Here is a 22,154-nt window from a genome sequence, read left to right as displayed (position 1 = left end):
TTCGCAACTCCTCGCACTCAATCCCTTTCAAGAAGAAATAGACGAAAATAGCCTTAATGAGGCTTTAGAATCTCAGCTAAAAGGAAAGTTGGAGCAAGGCAGTGAATCCGATAGAAAGTAAAATCAAAGTGACGTTCAAATACAATTTAGAATCTGAACATAAATCGATATTTCGTGGACCCTAACGGGTGGAAAAAGAGTCGTTATCATCAATCATCATACGTATATGATGAAGGAATACTTACTTCAATGCTAAGGAGATGTAGCTAAATGCTAATTCAACTGACTGATACTTAATAATAATACTAATAATTATTAATTGATTATTGCTTTTTATTATCTGATATAATTAATATTTTATAATGTCAATAAAATGTTATCATCAATTTTTGTTGTATACACTGGTATTATTTATTCTACGACTCATCGTGCAAGATTGATCATATTTTCAAAAAAAGGCCTATATGAAGTATTAAATGACTTATCATATATAAAATTTTTGATTCAAGACCATTCAGCTGCTATGGCGTTTTCATTTTTTTTAAATCGAAATATACATGATTAATTTACATATTTTTAAATGTAAATTAGCGAAAACAAAATGTTTGAAGTATAATAATCAAAATTTATTTGTCAATAGGATACAAATATTTTGCTCAACTAAAATAGTATTAATTCATTACATATATACGGTCTTAAAACAATTCTATGATAAGTTAAATGCCTTATAATTCATAAAAAGTTTTGAAGCTTATGCAAGAATGCTAAAATCAGACTTTAGATCTGACATATCAAATAGACATTTTAAAACTTTGACTTGTTTACTGTATAATGTCCATTGAATTAAAAAAATTGATGTATTCATATACGGGTGACCAGACATCATCAGTGTCAGTTTTTTGGTGTTCAGAGCAGTAATTTTTTGTTGTTTTTATTTGGTACCAAGGACTTCGGTCCAGTCCAGTCCCGCTTGTTGCTCCTTAATGAACGTAAAATCGATCCGTTGTGACGTGATTGATGGTATTTTCCCTTTCTTTAATTAAGTAATATAATCAAATAAATGATATAACTAAATAAAAATATATGTAGTCCATTCGTATTATATTGCATTATAATGAAAATAGCAATAATTTTTTTTGTAAGATATGTGTACTAATTAAAGATATGTTTTATATGTATTAATACATATATCATATATATTTTTAAGCTTACTAAAACATTGATTTTTTTTTGGTAAAAAATTTCAAAAACTGGTCTTAAGACGGTTCTGAACCGAATAAATAAGGATAAACACTGTACTACCCAAGGACCAATACTGATCTTGTGCTTGTTTATATATAAAAAAATATTGATCGATAAAAAATATTTTTTAAATTTACAAAAAAAATTAAATTGATAACTTGTACAAATGTAAAGACTTGTAAATTTTTCTTTGACTAGGTTTAACATATTTTTTAACATGCCAGTTTGTTTTTTGAAATGAAAGCACGAATGTATTCTTATGAGCACATTGTAATGGTACTGAAGTGTTATTTCAGTTATATTTAAGATAGATGGTAGAAAATTCCGAAAGAAACAATTAGGTATTGAGGTGAACTTCATCCAAGAACGAATTAAACTTGTATTTAAATTCTCAAAACACTAAATGATGAAACTTTATCTAATTTAATATTTTGAAATGTATTTGAACATTGCATAAGTTTAAATTTAAAAATAATAGTTTTTAGTGGAGAAAAGTTGGTTGATTTTGGCCCTTTTTTATGTTTCTTTTTTAGATGGAAAGGTTTCGAGATACAATAAAGTTAACTAGTAAGAAAAGTATGTGTTTACTTTTTTTAACAAATTAATTAAAAATAATTTTGCAATAATCTAATATATGTTGTACATACTTACAACAAAACTCAGATAAAAATAACTACTAATAAAATACATAATCTACAAACAAAACTGGACAATATTTAGACTATGGTATTTGTGATCGTTTAAACTACTACCTGTTAATGAAGTAATTACACTCAAATATGCCCTTACTTGCCCAAAGGAATGTAGCCTTTGACATAGTTTATCCAAATTGTTTTCAATAATAATTGGAGGAAGTTGTTAGTAATTATCTATTTTTAGATACATAAAGCGTTAAACTTAGGGAAATTAAAAGCATAACTTTAAAAAATATATTTATGTGTGTTATAAATAAATATTACATCCTGTTATCCATTATGCCAATTAAGTTGTTGTAAAATCGAAATCATTTTACAAAAGTTTTCAAAGTTGGAAAAAAATCATGCAGTACATAATTGATAATTATTCAAATATAAATACTTCAAAGTAATATATTTTAAATTAGTAAGAAAAGTTTTGATTACATTTCATAAGTTGGAATTTGTTAATCCTACGAGTAGTCAGAAACAAGTGTAACATGACATTAATTTTATGTTAATTTTGAATAATTTCATGTCAACAATTAGATTGATCAATATGATTTGTCTTCATTGGATATGTCGTTGAGTATATAAAGTATATATGTTGTACAGACAAAAATATATAAATTTCACATATGGAGCTTCTCTACCATCCTCCAATTGAAAAACAAATATTGTTTATGGTTCCTTTGTTTTTTTAACCTAAGTGATCCTCGGGTCAAAACCACAGAGAGACTTACCCCTTTACAGAGAGGTCAAAGGATCTTTGTTTTTTATGTTAGATTTTGTTAGATCAAGTTTCTTCCCATAACCACAAGCAGCAACATACCATTGAAAAATTAACATATGTGTACTGTTCATATTTTTCAACTGATATAATATCTATGTAAATCATGTATCATGTTACAATCATCGAATTTTAATTTATAACGAGATAAATAATAGGGATACTCCAGGACACGGGTGACTATGTATACAATCTCCTCAACTATCGCTGGCTTACAAAGTCAATAGATGAGACCCTGGGCGTCTAGAGAACCTAGTATCCAGCTTGGCCATAGTCCTTGAGGTGCTTGGTTCGGACGGGGAAAATATCCTTTTTTAGGCCTGGAAAGTCTGTGATTACTGGGTCCTACTGAGGTACACTATCTTGCCTTTGCTCAAATCCAGCTACCCAAATGAGGAGTATTGGACTATGTGTGGCTGCAACACAGTGCACCGGCGCGCATGCCCTACGAGAATTAAAAGTTATTCACCAACTATATGATCAGCTCCTTCCCCCCATTTCCCTGGACCTGTTCGTCTATTTATGGTAGGACAAATTGTGTCCAAGACCAACTCTATCCCTCATCAGAATTTGGAGACCCTCAAGACCAGCATTGCGAAGGAACATGCCACCTATCCCGAGAACAGCATCTGCAACTGTTGTCAAACCTTCAGGCAATGTATCGAGGCAGCGATGGGGACTAAAATTGGGGCATAATTTGAGGGCAGCATACAAACACATCCATTTATTTGTAAGTTAAACATTTAATGTATTCTCTCATAGAATATAATGTTATAAGACCTAAGTTTTGAGCATCGTATGTTGGACAAATTTGTCTCTGCATCCTGTATATTTATGAAGTTTTGGGGACGCTGAAAAGAACTAATAAGATAATAATTTAATTATTAATAGTGTTGGATTCAAGTATTAGTCAAACTCGAAAAAACAAAACAAAGCAACTCTACATTACTTCGTCTTTTTTTTTTAAATTACTCAAACGCCGATTAAATATTTCTTGGAAAGTGTTTCTTTATCTTTAAATATATTGTTTTGTTCTAAGGCTACATGTTGATGGACCTTGAAGACATTCTAATAGTTTTATATTGCCATTGTATAATGGCAGTTCAGTACCGGATCAGAACAACGACCCAAATATGATCTGGTAAGGCTTGTATAGCAAAGACCCGTTGTCCTCCATTAATTAAAAAATTAGGATTATTGGCATAATTAGTTGAGGACTGAAATGGATGATTGAATAAAATTTTACCCAAACTAAAGTCTGCGTGTGTTTTTGTAGGTAATTAAATCATTTTCCTCCTTCATAATTATATGTCATTAGTTATTTTATCCTTACCTCAAACTTTTGGGTTTTCACACAATGTCTTGTTAAAAGTGTAAACATGTTTGTTTCCTTAGTTCTAAAAAACCCCTAACGGATTTTTTTATTTTTCTCTCTTTCTTGCTCAATATTGATGGTTTTTTGATAAAGATCGCTCCATAATAACAACAAAATAATCATTTTCTTATAATAGGGGTGGAGATCTACTACTAGCTAAATCTACGACCTGCGTATGTTTAGAGAGAGAGAAAGAGAGTCGCAAATCATGATCGACAACAAGTTGTTTACGCTTCATTTGTGGGAAAGATGAGCAGGTGCTCTGCTTTGGGTTTTCATTGTTAAAGAATTTTAATTATAATTCCTAATATATATTATTTATATATGTTGTAGTATTTAAAGATAAGACATTTCACTCAGGTAAAATAATTATTTTAGAAGTCAAACACACGCCTTTAAAAATAGTTTTTAGGTATTCCTTTTGAATGCCTTACATACCATAATTTTAACTATTGAAAATATCTTGAAGCAATGTCATGGATTTTAAGCAATTCTTTGTTGGTTTTCTTTTGTATCACAGGTGTTTGTATAAATAATTCAATTGGAATTGAATGCCTCGTCCTTTTATTAAAAAGTATGCACATAGATAAGTTATAGAAAAGTGTCATTTTTTCCTGTATTGTGTTCTTCAATGAGGTCATTGTTTGATCTCAATTCTTTACTCGTCATGTTTGAAGAAGTTATTCTTTGTTGTTGTATTTATTCTTTGGAATTGTATGTGACACATTGTCAAGGACAATACAAGGACATACGTACATAGCATTTGGAAAAATTAAGATGGAATGTCCGTTTATAATAATTTCAGACACAATAACTACTTTAGGAAGAATGCAGTAGTTTTTATAAAGATGTCAAATTGTGGTCAAATCTGCTGCTTAAACGAAAGGCTGTCACATTTTCCTCTATGTCTTCTCCTTAACCATAAAATTGTACTTTTTTCCTTGAACCTTTAATACTAGGGTACCTCCTTTCCCGGGAAATTGTGGATTAGCAGGATCCAATTAGAAAATACTAAAACTTGGAAATATATTTATTTATTTTAAGAAAAAAGAGTAAACTTTAAGCCAGTCCCACCCATAATGTATTCTGAATTATGTATTAAATCATTAACACTAATGGTGTACAGGTTGTTTTTTAAAGCTTTAAAGCCCCAAAGTACGGCTTTTTTGACTTTTGTAACTCAACAAGACCCCAAAAAAAAAAAAAAAATGATATGTATTTTATGAAGAAGTTAATTTATATTGAAATTTGGTATGTGGTATTATTGACAGTAAACCAGCTCAGAAATGAACTTTTGTATCTGTTACTGATGCATAAATTAGCTGTTGGAGAAATGTTTGATTAGTGATATTCCGAAAGCCCAAAGTAATGATAAATAATGCAGCACAAGAAGCTATTAGTAGCCAAATAAAACCTATGTTATTTTTATTTTTGTTGAGAAAAAAAAGTCAACCATGACCTTTGTACTTGAGCTTCCATTGTTCAAGGCTTATGATCTTTGATTTGTTTTAAATGTAGCCATCTAAAATTGATTTGAAAACTTTTTTTTTAAAAAGGTGGAGATTAGAAAATTCATTTTATAAGGAGTAATATTGTGGATTATTCAAATCTCAACTGCAATTATATAGTAAATAGGATTTCATCGAGCATACCCCTTTAAAGTAAAATATAATCAATATAAAAATAAAACCTATAGGTAAATGACGTCCCATCATTACTCCTACTTCCATGAATTTTTCACACAAGGTTTGTTCAACTATTTAATTGGTTTTAAATTAAATAAAGAATCTACTGTCTACATGTAATGAAGATAATGCAATAATGGAATATTCATTGTATGGCTTATAAATTCTTAACTTTTTTATGACATTTCTTATTGATAGGTACTCAAATACCAACGATTATGTTACTTGTAAATATATAATAAACTTTTAACTTTAATAGATCAAAATGAAATGATAAAATTAATCTATGTAGTTTGTAATTAAATGACCAATATTACAACTAAATAATGCATTATAAGAGGAAGAGAGTGTAATTTGAACAGTCGACTTATAGAAGTTATAACTTGTACGCAGTAAGTACATGCAAATATGTTTATTAAGCCCCTCATATCAACTTAATTCATTCTTTCTACCAAATATGGAAATACTTATATGGTTATTGATTATATTGTTGTAAATATTGTTTGTATCCGTAAGTGCATAAATATTATACAATTCAGATTGTGTATATGTCTTTTGAAATGTTTAAGCTCAAAAAGTATGGTCAATCTCAATCTTATTTTACGTTAATTTGAGGAAAAAAATATTTTCGACATACTTTACTCCCCAATTCCAAATCCATCAATTGCGAACAAAGGATTAGTTTTCTAACTTATAAAAGATGACTTTACTTTGGTTTTTATTGTCTTTTTATGACTGAAGTAGTGTTTGACGGACAAAGCGTGGAGTTGGAAATTTTATCCTACCTAAGTGTTTGTCTAACCTGTGGCCAAAATCGTATACTACAAAGCTCAAATCACAATACAAAGATTTCAAATATTGGGCTCTTGTTTTCAAATGGACTATCGATTTTGCCCGGTAGGATTGCCCTTATCATGGTTTGTAAAGAACATTCGGCATTCCTTTTTCTCAAAGGACGTCATTTTGTCTATGACTCCGAGGAAAATATATTCTTAAAGAAAAAAAATAATTGCTGATTTTAAAGAATGGAGACTATTCTTTAGACAACAATAGGAGCAGACGCAATTCTTCTTAGACTCCTTGTCGTGTAACATTATGTGCGGTCTCTTTGCCCTTCTCTTTTATTTATTGTATGTATATGTACGTATGATATTTAAATAAGATCTTGAAGATACTTAAAGATAATTCTTAAAGTCATTATACCCAAAGACTTTATGTTAGTTTTCAAATACCTTATCCAAGTAAAAATCATCAAAAATATGTTACCTCTCTATACTATATTCAATGTTGGGTATTCTATTATTTAACAAAGCATATTTTCATAATTTATGAGAAATATATAATTTTGTAAAAGTATTTATAATCTCTAAGGTTATACCGGTCCCAAATCTTTTAGGCCCCATCTAGTGCCGACCTAAAACTTAAGGATTCGTGGAATTCTCATGCAAAAGCCGTCTGATATAACAGTCTTTGATCAATAAATTCAGCATTGACATCTTCCATTGATGTCAACTTTATCTCATTTTAATATAATTAAATAATAAAAACTTTCATGAGGCTGGAATTCAGAATATGTAAAGCTATTCTTGTGCTTGAAAAATACTTTATATTTATTAAACTAATTCAACTTTTAAACTGTGGTACTCTAATGTGAGTTTTTCTAGAGGGTGCTTGCTTTAAATTTTTTGACATTTGTTATAAACTGATATAAGTGTCAGATCCCATATTAAAGACAGATATGACATTATTTTTTTTTCAATGCAAATAAAGCTGCCATGAAAAATGATAAATTTCCAATTATGCAGTGGTCAGAGATGACTTCATAATTTATGGATTATATTTAATTTTATGAAAGTGGAACTTGTGGTGGTTACGCCCAACTTTCACCACAAGGAGGGGGGCAAGCACCATGTGTAAATACTAAATCTATTTGACTACAAGTTAAAAAAAATTCCCGTTTCTCAACATTTATCATAAGTATCGTGACTATAGGGAGACGGATACTAACCCTCCACCCCTTTCACTAAAAATATTGTTGCCAAATTTATCGAAAATACTATATTTTATGTCAATATATCAGTTTCTGCTATAATCTTGAAGTAAACCTATTAACTATTGTCAAATTGGTCCCTAAAAAAATGTTAAATTTTGTTTTCTTAAATTTTTCAAACATTTTAATAAATTTTTAAACATTCTGTCCAAATTTTCAAACATTTATTAAATTGTTAAACATTCTGTCCAAATTTCAGACAATTGTTCTAGTAACAGCCTTAAAGGCAGAGATTCTACGCTGTGAGGAATTTCGAATGATCTAGAAGGGAAGGGGGAAAATTTCTCTTACATAAAACGCCATCTATGTAAAACAGTCAAAAATAATTTCCTTCATAAAAAAGGTAATCACCATTTTTTTAAGAAAAAACCGTCAATCTGGAATTATTGAGATTCTGAAATTAGATAATGAATATAAAAAGATTAAATACAATTGTTTTAAGGGAAGAATTTAAATCTGTCTTTTTTTTTTATAAGAGCTACTTTTTGATTGTGTGTTGTTGTTTTTTTTGTTAAATTTTGGATTCATTTTTTTTTTCATTTTAAGGTTGAAGTTTTTTTATTGGCTATCACTGAAATATTAGTCCAAACATGACCTGAATAGGGAAATAAGGTAGAAAAATTGACTTAACCTTTTACACCTACAATAAAATAATCATAAAAATGGTTCCTTTACCTAATATATTGCAAAAAAAATGGCCAAATATTTGATAAACTTTGCTAAAACTAATGTAATTCTCAAGTATATTATTTTTTAACTCTAAAAATCAATGCTAAAATTCATATTTTTGGTTTTTTATTGTTTTGTAAAATATGGTGTGAATCGGCTTTTTTTAGTTGATACTTCTGTTTTAGAAATATTGTCCTAGATCAGAAGTATGGGCATTTCTGTTGTTGAAGCACTTGTTTGATTTAGTTCTTCTATAAAAAAATAATAATCTACTTTATGTTATTGACAAATATTTGATTTTAAATTTAAATACATAAAAAGGAAATATGAGTGCATTTGCAATGGAGTGTTATATACCAACGATGTAATATGAAAAAATTTACCCCTCATAATGCGATTGAACTCCTTTAATTTTGGACAAAAAAGGCATCGTTCAAAATTATAAATAAATTAAAAGGTTTGAAAAATGGCCCTTGAAGGCTGAAACATTCGGAATGTATATATTTATGTTTCATCAATACGCTGACGATAATCATTTGGCGCAGAAGAAATAGGAGATCATCCTTAAAACGGAATAGTCTAATATACATTAGCCACATTGTAAAGATTCTCAATTTCTTTTAATTAAGTGAGTTCAAAGAAACCGGCTATGGAAAGAGATAGAAAGTGATTAATAACTATGAAACTCGTCGGTAAGTCTAGTAAAAAAATATTATAATACTACAGAGTATAGTAATATAATTTGAATTAATTACATTTATTTAGTTTCTATGAGACAATGTGACGTTTTTGGAGGAGACAAAAGGGAATCCTTTAACAATGTACGTATTTGTATCCTATAATTTCAACTCATCTAATTAATCCTCTTTAATTAAATTGGAAACGTGGGCGCAAAAGGTCCACTAATTAGTAGTGGTGCATAGAAAGAACCATCTAGGAAGTGATTGGGTTATAAACTTATCACGACGTTATCTTTATTGTGGCCTCACAACCTTTCCTCAGAAAAAAAAGTGAAGGAAAAAGACACAGAATCAGTTAGTAGTTGATCAACTACTGAGCTATTCTTAATTTAATAGTTGACATATATTACACACATTTTAACAAAAGCTAATTTTAGCTCAACTGATGAAAGTATACAACATTAATAAAGGAGGAAAAAGTAAAAAAAATTTAGTTGAAATATTAATCATTGTAAATTTTTGTGTTCTTGGAATAAAATCGTGTTATGGAATATTTTACATTCCATGAAAAATCATTTTATCAAATTCCAAGTTTACAACATCTATTATATAGATAAAAAAGACAATAAAGGCGTCAATGGAGTTTTTTCGGCAATTTAGCATAATTGGACACCAGTAAATAAATTCAGCTGGAGATAGGGGTAAATCATACGTAGACCAATTGCAAATGTATTCTAATTCGATTAGCTTAATATTATTTAAATACAAATGTAATTCATTGAGCGTTCCTTGGACATATCAAATTTTGTCAGGTAAAGTCAATGAAAACTGGCTTTAAGTCACTTCCAGGTATACGGTCGCAGTGGGCCAAATAACTTCATTAGGCCACACGCTTGATTGCATTTTTTCAAATTCATATTTTGAATAAGGTAATTTGCTGAAAATGAAAAATTTATATCTGTAAAAAGGCACATTGAAAAAAAAATACGATATTCAAAAATAAAAATAAAAAGTTTCAAACATTATATTTTCTATAAAAATAATATTAGAAATGAAATGCAAATTCTTAAAGGGGAAGGAAATATTTTGGAAATGAAGTTTTTCAATTGAATTTAACATATATGTAGTTTGTAATATCTTTTACATAAATTAAATATTAAAATTAAGTTACTAATTCAATAATTAAGTTTCTTTTGTTTCTGTAAAAGTTAAAAAGATATTGTTAATATATAAAATATAAATGTATTTCGTCACATCTATATTATATGTTCCTGTCAATACAAAATTAAGCAACAATACTTTTTATCAAAACTGAGTCTGAATTACATATTTTGTATTCTTCGACAAATCAATTATAGTGGTTTTGTATAATAAAAAAATCTGAGGAATCTTCGTGAGGCAACGCAAATTGCACTTAATGTTGCCACAATAAAATTGTCACTATAAAAAAATGTGAATTTGACATGTCTTAAATCAAATAAAGGTTGTAAAATAGAGCTAAACCCTTAAATATCTTGATTTATTCCACAAATTTGAATACAAAAGCTAAAATTGACTCAAATTTACCAATGAAATAGTGGACATTATTTATATATTAAAAAATAACTGGAATTTTCTTGTTTTCTTAATTTTATTTCAAAATTACTTTTACTTTGATACACCACACAATTTGTCAAAAAATAATCGTATTTCACTTTTTTTTGATATATTAGACCTTAAATATTTACAAATTTTTACCATAAAAAGGTATAACCAATACATTGAGTTCAATATAAAATTACATAATTTTAGTTTTTTTAGTATGGATTACTGATTTATTTTACTAAAATGTTAGCTCAAAGGGTAAAATATCTTAACAGAAAATTCTACTAGTTTAAATTTGAAAATAAACAAAACAACTTATTATCTATTCATATAAGGACCACTTAAAGTATTACTAGCTTTGGATATAGAAATTGAATATATTGAAAGGTTAACATTTTCTGTGTTTTCAAAAGAATCAATAATTATAATAGTCAAAATTGTTGTAAAATTAATATACAAGGAACATTTTTTTGTAATTAAAAAATCAACAATTATAATAATCGAAGTTAAATCAAATTTAATGAAAAAGCAAATACATTTTTAGAAAATATATTGCTGTTTTTAAAAGTTATCAGCTTGTCAATCAATTTTTATTAAATAAAAATAAGACAAATAGAGAAAATATATAATTTTTCATTTAAATTATTGTCATCATAATATACAATTGGAATGTTAAATTTTTGGTTATAACTATATATTCGAGAAAAAAGCATGTTGTGACTGCTTAGAGTCTTCCATATTTATCTTCAAAATGTAACCAGGTGTTATACTTGAATATTTCAATACGGATGATCCAATCAATTTATTTGTAAGAGAAGAATTCTATTCTTGTTTATATAGTATAAAACTAAAAAATGGTTTTAGGTGATGCATTTTCTTCCCTTTAATTTGGTAACACTATTCCATAAAATTTCAATTTTCTTTATCTTCTGAAAAGAATGAAATGGTACGAAAAATAGTAGACAATTTGTGTGCGTAAGTTGTAAGCTTAGTGACGAGAAAACGTCAAATGACGATCTTTGATTTATTGGATTTAAAGAATATTCTGTATATAACTAAATAATTGTTTTCAAGTAAGTTAAAGCTCCAATTTGTACTGGTTGAAAATCTCAGGAATGTCTGAAAGAAAAAATGGGAAAAATCGATATGGCCTCTTTCGAGTCTTGATTTCAACCCTTTCGATTATTTTTTATAAGGTTATATAGATTCAAAGATTAAGGTACATTCCCATCAGGATTTTGTATTTTTCTGCAATGTCATCAAAGAAGTTTGGATGTAATTTGAATAAAACACTTTCTACTCTCATTTATCCAATGTATGGGCTTACAAGGGCAAAATATTGAAAAAGTAATTTATAACAAATAAACAAAGAAATATAGCATAGAACATTTATTTTTTTGTCTTTAATATAATTTTGTATCTTAAATTACAGCGTAAAATTATACTTTTAAAACTTATGAATAACCTTATATATATATCTCTCTGTAAATTTGATTAACTTATTGTTAGATCTTTTCTATAGGTATATGTTACCTATAGCTCAATTTAAAAACATTTAAAAAAAAAAATAGAAAGCTCAATTTGAAAGTATATATCTCGTACAATATACCAACAGTATATTGAGTGTATGACTTACAATCAAAATCTCAGTTTCGACAAAAATTTAAGTCATATTCTCCCTACATTACTTCCAAGTGACATTTATGTCAAGTTTTTAAAATAAAAAGAATATTTTGCTCTTTTATTGCATAATACTTTAAGCAGAAAACAAAAAAATAGTAATATTGTAAATAAATCAGATTAAAAGTATCTGTAAAACTATATCACATTAATTCTGATTGAACGAATTAAGAATGATAAACGTAGAATAATTCATTGGAGAAAATAAGTGCATGCAATAATTAAATTATTATATACACTTTGTAAATAAGAATGTATAATAAAGAAGAGTGTGTTCAAGCATTAGAATCCAATTATAACCATATATGTCGTTAAATTAAGGGTATTGTCTGAAAGGATTTCTTTATCCATGTCAGAAATACTTTGACGGGAGGATAGAGTCTAAACTCACACTATAAATGAAGTACAAATAAAAAGAGAAAATTGGTAGTTTCACAAAAAGGCTAAAGTTATTACAAAAGAGGATTATATAGCTTGATTTACAAAGAATATGAGAGCTGAGGTAAGATTGAAAAAGAGATGATAAGAAATAACAAAGGTAATAATCCTACCAATCTATATAGCATTATCATATTATTAGCAAAAATTCGTTGTAGTTGGTATCTTTCCTCTAAAATAATTTCAAAATATAAACAAGATTGAATTCAAATGCTACCCAAACAAGATTAATTTGGGACAAGAAAAAGTTAAAAAAAAGATTACAAATGAAAAAAATTGAGTAAAAAGGATGTATCTACATCTTTACATTCAGAGCAATTATCAAAATAATGGTTATTACAATAATTGGAAAATGTTTCGGACCAAACTATAAGGCATCCCTTTTCATTTAATTATAACCCTCTTGACTTTACAATTAGATTGTAAAGTATGGTCGGAGAGGAAGCCAGTGCAGTTTCACAGCTCGTCAAATACTTTTTGATTAAACTTGAAAATAAATATTGATATATATTTTAATACAAATGGCACCCTCATTTTAGAATTTCCTATAAATACAAAACAAGACCATATTAAAGTGAGACGTTAGAGTAGTATTTCCCAAATGGGGATACTTAGAGCCCCTTTTACTGCTATAAATCTTCAAAATATCCGAGAGAGATTCCATAAACAATAAATAAAACATTTGGTGGAATATTTTTTGTAAGCTGCCCTACATTAGAAAGTACTAAAAGTACTACGAAGCTCCGTAGTGATTAATTATTTTTTACAATATCTGCGTTAAAGATATATATTTTTGATTCACAATAGGGCTCACCTTCTTTTTATTTACTGATCCCATTTTCTTGCGAAATACGCGGCAAAGAAAACAAAAACACAAACGAAGATATTAAAAATAACCTCTCAAGTCAATAAAATTTTTCAAAGATTTGGAATAAACGGATATTCTTTAATTTTGTTGATTTATTCTTATCCTCCATCTTTTCTATTTCTAGCTTTAACAGGTAATTTGCCAATTTTCATAGGATCCCTTGCATACTGATAAATAATTTGCTTTATCTTTGAACATACCACAAATTATTTTCAAAGTGGATAATTGAAAAATTATAAAATTGGGTACGAGAAATAAACTAGTAACGGACTGTTTTTTTTCAAAAATGAAAGAATAATAATGATTTAATACTTATTTCGAAATTTGCAAAGAATGAAGCTTGATCAATAAAACTATATTGTAAATTCCCAAAAAAATACATTCCCCAGCCAAAAAATTTTAAGATTTAAAGTAAATACATCCTATGACTTATATATTTATAACAATTTTTGTAAATATAACAATGTAAAGTAGTAAAAAAAAACGAACAAAGGATAAAGAAAATTTCAAAATTTGGGTAATGGGTATTTAATTACCCATTTGATATCTCCTAAAGGGGATTAAGTAAGATTTAAGATAATTTAAAGGCAATTTTACTATATACATAATAAGTAATCGTACAAAATGACATTCAATTCTGAATCTCAATTTCTTTGTTAATGTGTTACAAAAAGTTCATATTTTTTTCAAAGTAAAAAAAAAAAAGGCAAATTTTTGCACGGTAGATTTTTTATTCATCTTATCCAATAATGGGACAATTTTAAATATATATTGCGGCGCTTTAAATTAAGGTGTTAAATAACATCAACCAATTAACCTCAAATAATTATATTTTCATAAAATAAAAAGGGTTTAAGATTATTATCAAATACTTGAGTTAAAATGAAAGAACATGAAAAAAGTTACTCCAAGGCTGTTACAGAAAATTGGCTATAATTTGGAATTTACTTTACTCACAACCATCAAAGAGTCGTGGTTTGATGTAATACAACAGGGGCGTCTGCAGAGGTAGGATAGAAGGTGCTGTACCCCCCTCCCTCTGCCAATTAAGAAATCTTGGTTTTTTACTATAAAATGTAATGTTTAAAATTTATTTTCAAAGCATTTAATTTAATTTTCAATGTTTTTTCCAAAAAATTTAAATTTCTCTGTATATGTATGATTTTTTTAAATTTTTTGAGTATAAAATGGAATATATGAATTTTTTTTTATAAAGATAGAGGACTAACTTAAAATGACTTCATGAAAATAGGGAAGGAGGCTTTTTACTATTTGACATTTAAATGAAGCTTATTCTGATAAATATGTATTTTACTAAACCTTTATGTAGCTTAATATACCTGTGTTATCAGTCCTAATGCCTTCTTATATTCTGTTCTAAAAACATACATTACTTCAAAAGTTAAATTAGAAATGCACTTATAGTTATATATTTGGCAATTCTTTATCAAATTGCAATATATTACTTTGTGATATTATCATACTTCAAGATTTTATTTCAAATGTTCTTTTTTAAAGTACTTTATTTTCCATATCTAAAGTTATCCATCCTTTTAGAATATTGTAGCTTTCTTTCATCCAGCCTATAGAATATACTCATGCATAACTATATCCATGTATGTAACTGCAAAAGTTTAAATAAAATGTATGTGATGTTGAATAGCATGTAATACTTGACAAATAGCAGATAGTGATCTGCTTGTGTGATTACATGTGGCAGCCTTTCATCGAAAATGAAAAAAAACCAAACAAGGAACAATATTTAATTATAGTAGTGTTGTTCGGTATACCCCAGCTATCATGGTAGTGGGTTGAGGACACATTTAAAATATTACTATTGTAAATTTATATTTGCACCAGTATTTGCATCAACATTGCGTATTTAAAAAATTGGTTCCGTCTATAACTGAAACCTCCAAATTGTTTAACTGTAAAATTGTCTTTTAAGACTTCATCCAATATTAAAAAATTACTTTAATTACACCAAATAAAAAATATTGGAAACCACTATAAGTATTTTAAATTGCACTGGAAGACATTTTTCTAGTATACTTTTAGTCAAGAAAGTATCAAAATACCACGACTAATTTGGGTATCAGAGCAGATACAAAAATGTTGGTAATGTTACAATATTAGTTAATAGTTATTGAATTTTTCCCGACAATGGGACTTGTTGACTACGTTATGTAAGTGATATCCAATTATTTCTTAATGTCTTTATTTTCCGGTTTAATTCGTTTTTGTGTACATTAAATAATGCAATGTGTTATTTGTTTCATTTTAAAGTCCATTATTTGAAGTTTAAAAAAAATATGTTTAATAACTATATTTGCATATCAGAACCATGGTTTCAACATATTAAGAGTTACTTTCGGATTATTAAGCGATATGTGATGTCAGTAACAAAAATAACTCTGACAATTACATTGAATGTAATTTATTCATTGTGAAGAAAAGTTAATCACTTATGGATTTAGCGTATAGTTGTTAAAGGTATTACGTATGTACACAAGTATGAAAAAATTCAAAGAAGAACATTCTAACAAAAATTACATATTCTTATCAAAATATGATTACAACAAAAAATAAGACTAAAGATCCGACGACAGCTGGTCTAGCACTTCAAAGAATAAGATTATCCCCCATGGACTTCAGTGTGGTCGGATAAGAGGACCTCCAAGAAATAACATACATATTCATCATTTTTAGTAAAAAATATCATTGCACGTACATCCCTAATTAACACGTTCTGATATTTTAATGATAGAAATCCCTTAAAGAGTTATAATGAAGTTATGAAAAACACAGTAATTAACCATTAAATGAAACACTAGTAATTTATTATACAGGAAGTGAGAAAGATTTGACATCCACGGATATTAAAACCAATTATTTAAAAATAACCTTGTCAAATAATAATTTATACAGTGAATTTTTAATCTGAATAGAAAATTGATCGAATTTAATTAAAGAAGGTCAGAAATGCATTTAATGATAGTTTTAGATAGAACAAATCGAGCACCAGTAAATACAATTTCAAGGAAATCCGATGGTGGTGGATGATGTAATACAAAATTGAACTATTAATTATGAAATAACAAAGTATCTTTGATATTATCTTTCTCCTGGACATCTAAAGTTGAATATAAATTAACTGGAACCAGTAAATCATTCCGAATCATGTCACAAGTTATATTTTTTATGAAATTTTTAATATTGAGGGATTTAAATCCAATTACAAATACAGCTTTTTTAAAAGAAAAGTATAAAATAAATAAGTTAAAATTTATTATATTATAATATGAAAAGGGGATCTTATGCCATATCTATGTACAACTTCACTAATAATAATTAATCTTAATGTAATCTAATGAATTTAAATATAGCTACATCAATCAAAAAATATACAAACATAATATTAAATACTTGTTCATTGTTATTTATATCATTTTCTACGATATTTATTGTTTTGTTTAATCTCATACTAAATATACAGTTTTTCGGATGATAGGCTGTCCAGCTTTATTTGATTTTGACAATTTACATAACATTAATTTCTAATCAAATTTGAAGTGAGCATTAATACTTATTGCATTCGATTTGGAGATGAGTAGAGTGTTACAGATTGTTTGAGTATCCATAGTAGTTTGTTTGGATATAATTTGCTTCTACTATTAAAAAAATCATTTCACATCACATGAGGATGATAACTTTTTATGTCGTTTTTTTTGCTAAAAATACTTATAAGATATGTCGTCATAAGAAAAATTAGCCATAAATTAATATACGTCTTTACAAACCCACTTGGAGTGCGACAAGTTCACAAATAATGATCCTGTATGTATATTAGGCTGCTCTTTATTTTTATTTTGTTGAAATGTCCGGGTCGCCTGGTCGAAATCCATTCTTTTTGATAAAAAAAAATACAATTGGTAAAGTTTGAGAAAATTGAACAATTTTTAGAGGTAGCTGAACGACCACAAAGTTTTGAAAATGATCAATTTTTTCGTAAAAAGGGATTTATTTCCTTATTATCGTGAAAAGGGATCACATATAGCTTTTTATTTTTCATAATTTTTTCAAGATGACATAATTTTCTCTAAAAAATATTTATATTTTTCCGAAGTATATATATATACAATTTGAATTAAAATATATAATATTTGAAGAGTTTCTTAAAACATCTAGAACGTGTTTCGCGTAATATTTTTATATCTTCCCTTTTTTTCACTACAAAACAATAAAGATTTTTCATGTAATATTTTGGTTTTATTGAATTGTTAAAGTTGTAAAGTATCAATGGGTTCTTTTTTAATAAAAACTACAATTGGTAAATAATTAATATTAATAAATTGACCTACGTGTAGAGGTAGCTCTACGGCTTTAAAAATTGATAATTTATAAAAAAGATTTTAATTTCACGTATCAACAATTATTATTTTATTAATTCTAAGGTTTTTATCATAAAAAAAAAACTCTATGTAGGGTTATACTCCAATATGTATAGTAATAAATATTTTTTTTTCCTGGGTAATATGTCTGAAATACTATAATAACGAAGATACATATTTTTTATTTGAGTCCGGGTAAATCTTTGACTTGTAATAAGAATTGAACTGCAATTTGTTGGTTGTTAACAATTTACTGTATTATTCAATTAGTGCCACTCATAATTCTGCTTGGTCACTGAAACTTTAAAAGCATAAATTATTTCAAGTGATTTCTTATAGTCTTAGTTACTTGGCCATAATTTTGGACATAATTATAAATTATACTAGGAGTTTGAGCATCTGAGTGATATTGTTTTTGTTGTTTGTAGCAAAGTCTTCTAATATATAATTCATAAATTTTTACTATGCATTTTGGTCTTGTTTTTCCTAATTTTTCATTTCAAATAATATTTTCTTTTTGGATGCCAAACGAACAAGATCTCCAGATGAATACTTATTATAGTAAGAAAGTTTTTTGAGATACCGTTTTTGAAATTAGACTATTGATTTTAGAATAATTATGTAGTGCTTCAAATTCAAATATTTTAATGGAGCATCTGAGGCTGTAGGAACGGAAATCCATGCTTTCTCAGATATTTTCCTCGTTCCTATTTAGAATTTAATTTAAAGTACTACTTGAATAACCAAAATACAAAACACTCTAGACAACCAAGTAGTGTGGTGCATTAGAGCGAGTGATATAAATTTAATTGCACAGTTTTGTAGTACAAGAAATAAATATTATTTCGAGTTCCAAAAATTGTACATAATCATCTGTTGGAAGAATCTGTTGTATGTGTTTGTAGGCAAAATTGATGAATTGTAAACATTCTAGGGAAAATTTACCTTTCCTCCATATTTTTTTCTTGAAAACTTGATATTTCTTTAATAGTAATATTTGATGATTCCCGGATACTCTTTTTTAATTTAGAGGATGATATATGAAAAATCACAAATGAATAAGCTACGATTTATTTCCAGTAAATTTGGCAACAAATACACTTTTAAGATATAACTTAATTTGAAATAGTGTTGATTTTTCCATAGCTATTGCTTTTGTACATTAATATTTACACTACTTTTGTTGAATTAACTATGATCCTACCTACTTTTATTAAAAATATTTCAGTAATATATATCCATTCTATCTTTGGACAATTATCAAATTAGCTAGCATCCGTAGAAATTAACTTGAATGGAAACTCCAAAGTAATGCATATAATTATTTTTTGCTGAATATTACTCACTTATTATGATTAATAATTGTAGTATGTGGATAGTCCTATACAGAATATAGTAAATTGTAAAAAAAGAGTACTCCAGATGTGCATATCTTTTAAGATTTTATTTATCTTTATTTTAAATGAGTAAAAAGGATCATTCTTTTATAAGAAAAAAAACAAAACAAAAATATACAAGGTACTAAGATGAATAATTAATATCATCTAAACAAGTTAAACTCTTACACTACTCCCCTACACGAAAGAGTGAGTAAAGATATCATCTAGTTAGTAATACAGAATAAACTGAATCATAAAAACATTGATAAATAAACATATAGATATAGTTGATAATATTGTAGAGAAAAACGCGTGCGAGGGGGGGGGGAAAAAGACATATGGTATCATTGTTTAAAATACTGATGTGATTATCATCTGCCTGCTTTATTATGATTTTTGAGGGTATAACGAATGTATTTATTAGAAAATTGTTTAATGAAGATATACTACGTATAATTGACTTCGACGTTTTTTATCCGTTACAGTAGATTTGAAAACGTCACACTCCATGAAATTGTAATTCATTATGAACCTTATTCTCAGAATAATAGCTAATAAAACGACAAAGTAGAGTATTTGAAATATATTTGAAGCTCAAAGTTTAAAAAAGAAGGCTTTAATTAAATATAAACCATTAAACATTTAAGTTAAATATACAAAATTAAACAATTAAAATCATATAACTATTAATAATAATAAATTATAAATACAGAATATTGAAATAATAGATTGATCCAGATAATTTTTTCTTGTTTTAACATCGGAATTCAGTTAAATATGTCATAACTTTAGGTTGCAATACACAAGCGAGACGTGGAGTTTAATCAAAAAGATAATCACCCCTCTTCTTCATGTGGAAGTTGCTATATACAATTGTGCACAGGATAGATATATCTCTACCGATGAGATCTAACTAATTATTCATAATAAAGTAAATGTCAAAATCATAAAATTAGACAATAAATATACTAATAAAAATTTTATAAATAAATTCATCGTAAAGATTTAGAGCAAAAGCTAATTATGTAGTAATGTCCGGCGATATTACTCCCTATTAAGAGCATCAAAAAAGATTTTTCCCCGTTATTTAGGTATGCTTATATAACAACATACTATTATCATGATGGATATACACAATTGTTAATTATAATGCAACACCCAATGTAACTACCCTCGTTGTTGTAACCATTTAAACAGTTGTTTTTGCCTTTAAAGAGTTTTCTGAACACCATTTCTTGGAGCCCATCAACCATAGCTAAGCCTTTAGTGATAAAAAAGTAATATTTATTGACTATGTAATATTGGAAAACCTAATTATCATACCCAAGTCTTAAAGCGAAGTAAGAAGTCTCAGACAAACTAGTTGCAAACCATCCAAAGCTACTACCCCCATTGTTGTGACCATTTAAGCAGTTGTTTTTGCCCTTTACTGAGTTGTGTATCATAATTCTTGATATGTTTAGCTAAAATAGAATCATATTTTATGGTTAGATTTAAAAAAAAATGGAATACTTACTGTGAGATAGTACAAAATTCAGATTTCCATTTCGATATTCGTAAATACTTTTTACTGATAACTTGATCGTCATTTGGTGTGGATGACTCACAACATTTTTATATGTATTTCTATAAATGACATCAGTAACAACATCCTCCATTAATTTAATGATGGTTCCTTGGGAACCAATATGTTTACCCTTGTATTTCTCCATAAATTTTTTGAACGTAGATGATTAGCAATGGATAAGGTTATATTACATGCAATAAGCATCGTTGTGAGATCAAAGTTAAAGTCTGACTTGATGTATTTATCGTCAAATTGATTTTATAGATGAATATCCATACTCTTGTTATGAGATGAGGATAATGAGTGGCGTGTAATTCTAGACAGGGGACTAAAGGCACATTTATATCGACAAATCCGACAAACCATCTGTTTCTCATCCGGTAAGTATTTTCCAAATTCCTGGGCCTCCATTTTCATAAATCCAGACAGAAGGCGACGTCATTTTGGGGATTTTATTCAGTTCTCTATCGACTATCAACATCTCATATTATATTAATATTGAATAATAAAGGCGGGAATGATAACGTTCATGATTGATAGAAGAAGATGTATATTATTTAATCAATGATGCCATAAGTAATTCTTCTTTTCTCCTCGCACACTTTTCCATTCTTACCAAAATTATCACCCTTACATATAGATCATTCTCCAGTTGTAGATCTTGTTTATCTAATAGTCGGAGACGCTGGAAGTATACTTGGAACTCCAAATGCAAATCGAAGTCTATACGTTGAGACATTGCCAGTTTTTGATCCAAAGTACAATTTATAGTAACAAACGTGCCTCTCAATCACCTCAAACGGGCCCTAGAAAGTTGGAGAAAGAGACTCTTTTATGGGTTTATTTTCAACAAAAACGAATTAGTTTTTTTTTAATTGTTTGTTGATGGTTCCTTTATTAAAGTGTGTTGGAGGAACATGTGTAATTTTCTTTATTGTTTCAAAGAAACTTTCGACGTCGAGTTTGCCAAAAGTAAAGGTGGGTGTATTAAAAAAATTAAAGGCCATGCGTCCCGAGGGACCTGTTAGTAATTGAAAAGGCGAATATTTCGAACTCGGGTCTATTGCTACGGAGTTCTTCAA

General features: G+C 27.8%; 1 long non-coding RNA gene across 1 annotated transcript; it reads right to left on the bottom strand.

Moving 5' to 3' along the window:
• Positions 1-20,491: 20,491 nt before the first annotated feature.
• LOC139905190 (uncharacterized) lies at positions 20,492-21,706 on the bottom strand. The gene is made up of 3 exons (XR_011779754.1): positions 21,022-21,706; positions 20,829-20,968; positions 20,492-20,766 (listed from the first exon to the last, which is right to left on the bottom strand). It is a non-coding gene; the product is annotated as an uncharacterized lncRNA (long non-coding RNA).
• Between the last annotated feature and the right edge of the window lie 448 nt (positions 21,707-22,154).

The sequence above is a fragment of the Lepeophtheirus salmonis genome, chromosome 4, assembly GCF_016086655.4.
Source record: "Lepeophtheirus salmonis chromosome 4, UVic_Lsal_1.4, whole genome shotgun sequence".
Classification (NCBI taxonomy): domain Eukaryota; kingdom Metazoa; phylum Arthropoda; class Copepoda; order Siphonostomatoida; family Caligidae; genus Lepeophtheirus; species Lepeophtheirus salmonis.
The sequence above is the reverse complement of the archived record's forward strand: the minus strand, read 5'-3'. Positions and strand labels throughout refer to the sequence as shown.